The sequence below is a fragment of the Bidens hawaiensis genome, unplaced genomic scaffold (assembly GCF_021521415.1).
Source record: "Bidens hawaiensis isolate Kalapana, Puna unplaced genomic scaffold, B.hawaiensis_p1.1 tig00023907_1, whole genome shotgun sequence".
Lineage (NCBI taxonomy): Eukaryota > Viridiplantae > Streptophyta > Magnoliopsida > Asterales > Asteraceae > Bidens > Bidens hawaiensis.
Window position 1 is genome coordinate 143,165 of NW_027493762.1, and position 9,162 is coordinate 152,326.

The following is a 9,162-nucleotide window of genomic DNA, read 5'->3' on the forward strand; positions in this document are numbered from 1 at the left end:
ACATAAATTATTGGTTGGTGACACACAGCAGCCGAAGTCAAACAGAAGAGCAGATAGAAGTCGGTCAAATTCTAAGACCCATTATAAAGAGAGATTGTTATTAGTTTTCTCTTTTTGGGAGTCACAAAAGCACACAGAAGCCGTGGGATATTGTTTTTTATTGGTGAGAGGTGAGACAACAAGATGGACATCGGCCGCAAGTCAATTATTTGAGGTGTTAGGGTTCTCACCTACTCACTCAAACACGGTTGTCTTGTTTTTAATTCTATTATTTTTATTATGAAACTAGTTAAACCAATTTATTTTATTATTGTTTTGAACATGATTATTGGCTAAACCTTTTTAGTTATCTAGGTTTGGATTGATGTTTTGTGATTGATTAAGGGTTTAAACGGTTTTCGGGAATTGTTTATTGGATTTTGGTTAATTAAAAGTTTCGATCAGATTTATTGGATGTTATTTATGCGTATTTACTTTTGATTTGTGCTTAAATGAATGTTTCACGTGTCGCTTAATTGAATGTCTTTCGATTATAGGTGCATGTTAGGGTTGTTTACTGTGTGTTTGCAACTTGTTTATGGTTTATTGAGCTCATTCACCATAGAAACTGATTTTTTAGCCTATTATTAGAAGTTTATATTCTTACTTGCTTAGACATCCGACGGGTGATAAGTTGTCGGGTTTGTCTTTGTTATTAGGGTTTTAGGTTGAACTGTCTGACAGGAAGTTATCCTAGTTTTCCCTAGTTTCACGGTTTACCCGTGTCTTTTAAATCTCTTCTAGACCACCCCATGTACTTAGGTGCATTGAGATAATGAAACCGACGGGTTAGCTATTTTTTAGGTTAATTAATCATAATTGGTGAACTGACAGGTGAGCTAATAAGCCGGTGCTTTTACATGATCTTTAGGATTTCCTCTTAGGTAACACCTTGAGAGTAATTAGGGATCCATTAGGTTTCCTAAGGTTCATATTTTTAGATTCCCGGTTCCAATAGCATTTTCCCGTAACCGATAAAAGCCCGAGTCATCACAATTCGGATTCCTTGCCTAGGTAACGCCTTTCTCATTAGTGTTTTCGTCTAAGTCTTAGAATTTTAAGTTTAATTTATTAGGTTAAATTAGTCTAACTAATAATTAGTTTTATAATATAAATAAATAAAAATCCAAAAAGAATCTTTTTCTTAATTATTAGTTTATTTAGCTTTTAGAATCTAAGTTCGTTAATTTAATTAGTGTCTCTAGGGTTCGATATTCCCGGACTTCCCATAGCTATCCTACACCCGATAGGTTCAATTGCCTGTTGCTAGTGGTTTGGTTTAGGGTATTCTAGGTTTTTATTACTCGCTGTGCTAGGTTGATTTATAGCATTATTTTTATATACCACTTTAGGCACATCACGGCTCCAACAGCAAAGTCACTCGCATCGCACATGATCTCAAACGGAAGAGTCCAATCAGGAGCAACAAGAATAGAGGCACTCACTAACCTCTCCTTAATCAACTCAAACGCCCTCAAACACTCCTCACTAAAATCAAACGATCTATCTTTCTCTAGACGATGGGTCATCGGACGGGAAATCTTTGAGAAATCTTTAATAAATCAGCGCTAGAATCCCGCATGACCTAAGAAACTACGAATAGACTTCACAGAAGTGGGCGGTGGAAGTTTGGAAATGGTGTCTACCTTAGCTCTATCAACCTCAATCCCCGCACAAAATCTTATGACCTAAAACAATACGCTCACGAACCATAAAATGACATTTCTCCCAATTAAGCATAAGGTTCGTCTCTTCACATCTAGCGAGAACTCGATCAAAGTTACGCAGACAGTCATCGAAGGAATTCCCAAAGACGGAAAAATCATCCATATATACTTCCATGGAATCCTCGATCAACTCATGGAAAATGGCCACCATGCACCGCTGAAATGTAGCAGGAGCGTTACACAATCCAAATGGCATGCGTCGTACGCGAATGTGCCAAAGGGACATGTAAATATAGTCTTCTCCTGATCACCCGAGGCGATGGGGATCTGAAAATAACCGGAAAAGCCGTCAAGGAAACAATAGAACTGCTTCCCTGACAAACGCTCAAGCATCTGATCAATGAATAGAAGCGGGAAATGGTCCTTTCGTGTGGCCTCGTTAAGTCTGCGGTAGTCGATGCAAACTCGCCACCCTGTCACAATCCGTGTCAGTATGAGCTCATTCTTTTCGTTCGTGATAACTGTCATACCGCCCTTTTTATGGACCACCTGGACTGGGCTAACCCATGCGGAGTCAGAGATCGGAAAAATCAAACCAGCGTCGAGTAACTTAATAACCTCCTTTTTAACAACCTCCTGCATGTTCGGGTTAAGCCTCCTCTGCGGCTGCACCACAGGTTTAAACTCGTCCTCCACAAAGATTTTATGCGTGCAGAACGACGGGTTTGTACCTTTGATATCCATAAGCTTCCATGCGATGGCATGCTTATGAGATTTTAGAACAACCATCAACTTCTCCTTCTCCTCCGTCTCTAAACTCGAAGAGATGATGACGGGAAGTTGAGACCCCTCCCCTAAAAAGGCATACTCGAGATGATATGGTAAATATTTCAGCTCTAAGGATGGGGGTTCTCAACAGATGGTTTTTCGATCGGAAACTCTCTCTCTTCAACCGCTAGGACATCAGAAAAAACCTGGGAACTCATGATCGGCTTGTGTCCTTCTGACTCAGGCAACTGCTGCTCCTGATCAAAATCAAATACTGTCATCTCGACTAACTGATTCTCCACATTGATGATCCGAGTGTCAGATGTGTCTCTCTCGCAGAACTTTGTAAGATAATCGCCTACATGCATCATGAAAGTGTCGATGAAGTAGAGAGTGTCATCCTGCTGCTGAGTATGTCTCAAGGATTTCTGTACGTCAAATGTGACCGCGTCATCATGAACTCGAAGAGTCAATTTGCCATCGGCAACATCAATGAGAGCACGTGCGGTGGCTAAGAATGGATGGCCGAGGATGAGCGTAACGTTCGAGTCCTCATCCATATCGAGAATGACAAAATCGACCAGGAAGATGAATTTGTCCACCTGCACCAACATGTTCTCCACAATTCCCCTTGGGAACTTCACAGATCGGTCTGCCAGCTAGATGCTCATTCGAGTGGGAAGCAGCTCTTCCACGTTAAGTTTGGCAAATACAGAGTAGAGGCATGAGGTTAATGCTTGCACCGAGGTCGGCCAAAGCATTGCTAACATTAAGATTACCAATCAAGAAAGGAATGGTAAAGCTGCCCGGATCTGTCATCTTCCTAGGAAGCTTGTTCTGTACGGCGGCAGAACACTCCTCACTAAGAGTAACAGTCAAAAGCTCATTGAGTTTCTTCTTATTAGTGAGCAAATCTTTAAGAAACTTGGCGTGTTTTGGCATGTTCGCAAGACCTTCGATAAACGGAATGTTCACATGGAGCTTCTTAAGCATGTCGAGAAATCTAGAGTACTGCTCCGAATCATTCTTCCTCACCAGACGACCGGGGTATGGCAGTTTTGGCTTATAGACGCGCATCGGTTCCTGCTCAACCTGCTTCTCCTTCTCAACTGACGCACCACCTGACTGTGAGGTACTTGTTGGGTCTCGCCTTCGGTTCACCTTGTCAGGTGGCGTCTCTAACTCCAACTCCTCTCGATTTCCTCCTCCTCTCTTGGTGCGTTGCTAACAACTCCTTTTCCACTTCGGGTGGTCACTGCCTTGGCATGAGCATTTGGAAATGGTTTAGAATAGGTAGGACCGGGATTAGGGACAGTGTCACTAGGAAGACTCCCCGAGGGTCGTTGATCAATCTTTGCGGATAACTCACCAAACTTGGCCTCAAGATTCTGAAATGCGACCTGTTGCCCCTTCGTAAAACGTCTCATGCTGCAAAAGAGTGGATTTTGTGTTGGCCTGATTCTGTAAGAGCTGATTTAACAATTGAGATTGGTTAGCCAATAGCTCATCGATCTTGGAAGTATTATGTGGCACAGGAGCAGGTTCTGGGGCGGGTTCTTGGAACAGATTTTGGCGTTGCTGATAACTGGAGTTACCTGCTCGCCAATTAGAGTTATTGTTTCGCCACCCGGAATTGACAGAACGATTTTGATTAGTAAGAAAATCCACCTCCTCCTGAGAATCAACGGGACAATCGGCTATCTCGTGATTTTTGTGACAAATCTCGCACTTTCGTTGCAGCTTTAAATCTCTAACCTCCTTTGTCAACTCCTCCAACTGTGCCGACAGTCTCGCATTCTGATCAACATGATGCACTCCACAGGATGGTGTGATGGCAGCGGTCTTAGCAGCCGAAACGGACCTTCTACTCGGTGCATGCTGGTCTGCTAACGCTATGCTCTCGAACATTTCTTCAGCCTCCTCTATGGTAAGCTTATCGACCATGCTTCCTCCAGTGGCGGTATTGAACCGCTGTTGAGTTTCGGGGGTAAGGCCATTATAGAATTTTTCAACCACAGCCCAATCGGATAGGCCATGCTGAGGACAACGGTTTCCCACGCAGAAAAATAGGACTCATCGGTGCCCATGTGAAATGAATGGATTTGCTTGCGGAGACGTCCGGCCTTCGATGGAGGGAAATATTTTCTTAGGAACTTCGATTGAAGGTCGGCCCATATGGCTATTGAGGCGTTTGGCAAAGATTCGAACCATGACACAGCACAACCGGAAAGTGAGATTGGAAACAACTTAAGATGAATGACGTCAGACGATATATTATTAATATTAAACGTTTCGCAGATCCGAACGAATCGGGACAGGTGTCCTAGAGCATCTTCGTCATCCAAGCCGTAGAACTGAGCAGAATTGGTGATGGAATTCATGACATGAGAGGGAATTTGCCATTTTTGGTTATTAGTCGCAGCTGGTCGGACGATTATAGAGCGGGCTCCCACGATGCCATCTTGGCTTTAGCAAGAAAGGTCTGTCTCGATAGTTGTGGAACGGCGTCACCCAAATCTATTCTAGGAGCAGGGACGCGTACCTGGATGTCGGGTATAGAACTCACGCTTCCTCTAAGCTCCTTAAGCCTCTCGCTAAGATATCTCTCGGGTTCTTCTGATGCGGAATACGGAGGGTGGTCCTTGTGAACGAGTATGGTGCATAAACTAAAAATTAAAAAAAAAATTTGATAATTTTTTTTTTTTTATTTATAATTTTATTTTTATTTTATTTTATTTTTTTATTTTCAAAAGAAACCAAACCTAAAGGCACAAATAGCAAGTAAAGGCACCAAAAGGCAACTAAAAAGCAAATAAACAAATAAACAGATCAGATAGTCAACTCGGTTTAAACAAAGAATTTACTAGTGTCCCCGGCAACGGCGCCAAAAACTTGATGTGTGAAAAGAGTGTATATAATATTAATAACCAAGTTTTATCGAATTCACCTAAAAACCACACAATCGGCAGGTGTACCGGTCGTTATGTAGCTAGCAAGTAAGAACGGATATCGAACCTAGGACACTGTGGGTAAATTCTAATTATTAAACCAAATTAATTACTTATCTAGACTCTCTTTTGATTTTTTAGTTTTTTTTTTAATATTAATTAAACTAATATTACTTAACTAATTAAAAACTAAACTAAAAATGAAACTTTATAAAAATTGGGTTTTAACCAAATGCGAGAAACGACTACCTAGGTAATGGAATCCTACAAGTTAAATTAATAGTTAACTAACTTGACTTGGTTGAAAAACAATATCTAAAAAATATGACACTAAAGACCACTAAAGTACGTTAGATCGCCTCCCGGCCTCACCAACGACACCCTAGAACTCTAATGACATGTGAAGCTCAATTGTTAAAGGTTTGGATCACCTCCCAGTCTCACCTTGCCTAATAATATTATGGTACCCCAAAACCCAAATCACCTCCCGGTCTCTTTGAATACAATATATATTAATATAAATGGGGTATTTTTAGTTAATTGGAACACGACTTGCATCACAATAATCTAAAGGGACCTAGGCTAACTCACTCCCGCGCAATTAGTACCCAAACCCGCAAAAGACAAAGATGACACAACACTAAATTGCCCCCGGCCTCTCTAGAGATAGAATAATAAAATCTAATCCGCTCTCAATAATTATTCCTATGATTCTTTCGACCATAAATCGCAAACAAGTTAAAAACACAAAGTAGACAACCTAATCATGCATCTAACAATCACCAACTATCAAACACAAGTGGAGTAATTATTAAAGCAAAAATCGGATTCAATTACGCATATATATCATGACCAAAGTAACTAAAAACTTTACCATAACACTAAATCAACCAACGTCAAATAAAAATTCCTCAAACCATCAATCTAACATAGTACTCAACCAAAACCTAGGTAGTAAAAAATTATTTAGCTACTCATAAAAAGATAAGAAACAAAATTAATATATATGTTACGGTTCATCGTAAAAGAAAGCAAATAGAATTGAGCTACCAGCCTGCTTGCTTCTTAATTTTTTTTTCCTCTCTCTTGGCGGCCGTGACTCCCCAAAAATATATATTTTGTCTGTGCTTATGATTGGTAGCTGTTAACTTTTCTTGTCTGCGGCTCCCTCCCCCTTCAGCAGTAGGTTAAATACGCCTCTTATATCCCTTCCATCAAAGGCGGTTAAAGAAGTTAAAACCCTTTTCACGTGGGCTTGTTTTGTTGACTTTACTGATGGGCCCTCCTCATCTTTACATGGCCTAGTGCCACAATTAATAGGGAAAAATCGTTTATGGCTTGTGACATAATTCCATCTAGGTATTTATTACCAAGATCCTTTTCTTATTAGTTTTTTTTTTTACTTTGCTCTGACGTTTTGTCCTTGACATTACAAAAAGAAATGTGGATAAGTAATTTCGAAGTCAAAAGCCATATTAAATGTGTTGGCACATTTAAACCAAAAACCAAAGAGCACTCTAATTTTTTTTTTCAACATGTTCGTTGGCATCTTTTTTTTTTCTTTTATAAATTAAGTAATTATTGAATTTTAAAGTGTCATACACAAATTAGTAATCATCTCTTCGTTAAAAGAAATGGCAACAATGTATGATGTTAATTGAAAATACAATCGCTAGTAACAAGTTTAGTAAGAATGCTTAAGTTTAAGTTGTTGTCTTTTAAAATCTTTAAAATCTCAATTTATATTTTAATAAAACAACCCAAACACACTCAAAAGTGTAGGAAATAGTTATAATATTTATATATAATTTAGCCCGTATCAAGAAGCGAAATTCTTAACTTGTTAATTTTAACACTTTTCAACAACTTGTAACATCAAAATTTATCACTTTTAAGCCTAAAGCCTTTTAGATCTAGAACTTGAACACTTGTTATCTTCACCGAGAACACTTTCAAAGACATTTTATGAACTTGAAGCCGAATCTTTTTGTAGTTTTCTTGTCAAGGACATTTGTTTTCTTCTTCTCAAGATCAAAACCCAAGGTTGTGATCCAAAACCCTCAACTAGTGAGCCAAAGCTCTGATACCAATTGTAGGTCCTGACGCGGGTGGATCTAACAATGATCTTGGATCAACCGAACTTAGTGCTAGCGGAAATCACACTAAGCCACCTAAGCAGTCTCGGATATTGAGATGTTATTTTCAGGTTTTAGAGAGAGAGAGAGAGAAAGAAAGATATGTGTACTTAAAGAATTTGGCAAAAGGTTTCTTTGATTTTCAATGAACAACTTATTTCTCATGTCATGCTTCCTATTTATATGGAAGCATGCATGAGAAGTAAGTCACATCAAATATCCAATGGACTTTACAACATTATTTCCCTTGGGCCTATAACATACAACATAATCAAAACGGCCCATTACATATAATTACAATACAAAAGACTAAAACAAAATGGGACTAATACACTCAGCCCATTCCGCTTAATTAGGCTGTAGCTCAAGATTTCAGGTTTAAGCTTGCAACGGTTAACAATCATAGAAGTCAGAGACGGGTGGTTGAACACACTACAATTCACAATCAGAATACTGATATCTTGTGGTGCAATACACGTCTTTTGAAATAAAGAGTTGAGCAAACCATACATGACAATCTCCGTCTCGGTTAGAATTATCTTCCAATTCAACACATCTGCGGGGCCTGTGGGGATGTATGTCTCGTCCCCTAATCCTGAACTGGCCATGACACATTCTTGAAAATTTATAGTATCTTGATTGAAAACTCCCATGCTTTTATATTCTTTCACAATGGCTTCTATGGACGTTTTAAAGTGGTCATCGGGTTTGAAGAAAGTGAAGTCGAAAACATAAGTTGGCCTCGAACGTTTAGCTAAGTAAACTTGTGAAGCTAAAAGGAAGAAAGTGATGATCCATAAATGTTGGAGTCCGAAGTGAAGGATAGAGAGAGTGAGATGAATGAGAGCTTAGGGGAATAGAAGTGAATAGTCATGGGTAAGTTTGATGTATTTGAAATCTAAATTTTGTAACAATTCAGTTACTTTATTATGGAATTTGATGCTAACCCCAGCCATTAAGTGATGAAAAATAATACAAATGAGGTGCAAATGTGCAATGGAGGGAAGGAGTTCACTTATTAAGGAAAGCAGGAAACGAGAATCAACTTTGGAGGGGATAAAGGAATTAAATCTATTCTTAACTATCTACGCTAATCTACTCTTAATCTAGTCTAATATGCACGGAGAAAGTAAAGCATGAAAATGTAGTTGTAAACTTGAATTATCTTGATCATTCAATAAAAATGATTGACATGAGTTCACCGAAAAAAAAATGAAAAGAAAATTAAAAGTAAGTATAGGTTGGTTAAAAGAAAAAAAATGTAAATTGACTTGATTGAAGATAAATGAAAATGGAAATTCTCAAAATGTACTCTAATTTTATGAAGAGAGAGATCCACAAAATATCCCCATCAATCAAGAATTTCTCATTTTGTCCCCGTAATTTCACCATACGTGTTCTTTTACAAGAAGAGGGGGGGGGGGGGGGGTGTTTTTATAGCCTAATAACTAGCTGACATTTGGGGGGGGGGGGGGGGTGTTGTTTTTATTGCCTAATAACTAGCTGACATTTGTTGCAAAACCCGGTGGCTCCGAGGTGCTCTTCAAGATTTCCGGCAAGATGACATGTTCTTTTTTTTGGCGGGGCGACGTTTTTTTTTTTGGC

At 39.2% G+C, this 9,162-nt stretch overlaps 1 pseudogene; it reads right to left on the reverse strand.

Moving 5' to 3' along the window:
- The window catches only part of LOC143568315 (3-ketoacyl-CoA synthase 1 pseudogene), a 31,940-nt pseudogene extending 23,427 nt beyond the window's left edge, over window positions 1–8,513 (reverse strand).
- Between the last annotated feature and the right edge of the window lie 649 nt (window positions 8,514–9,162).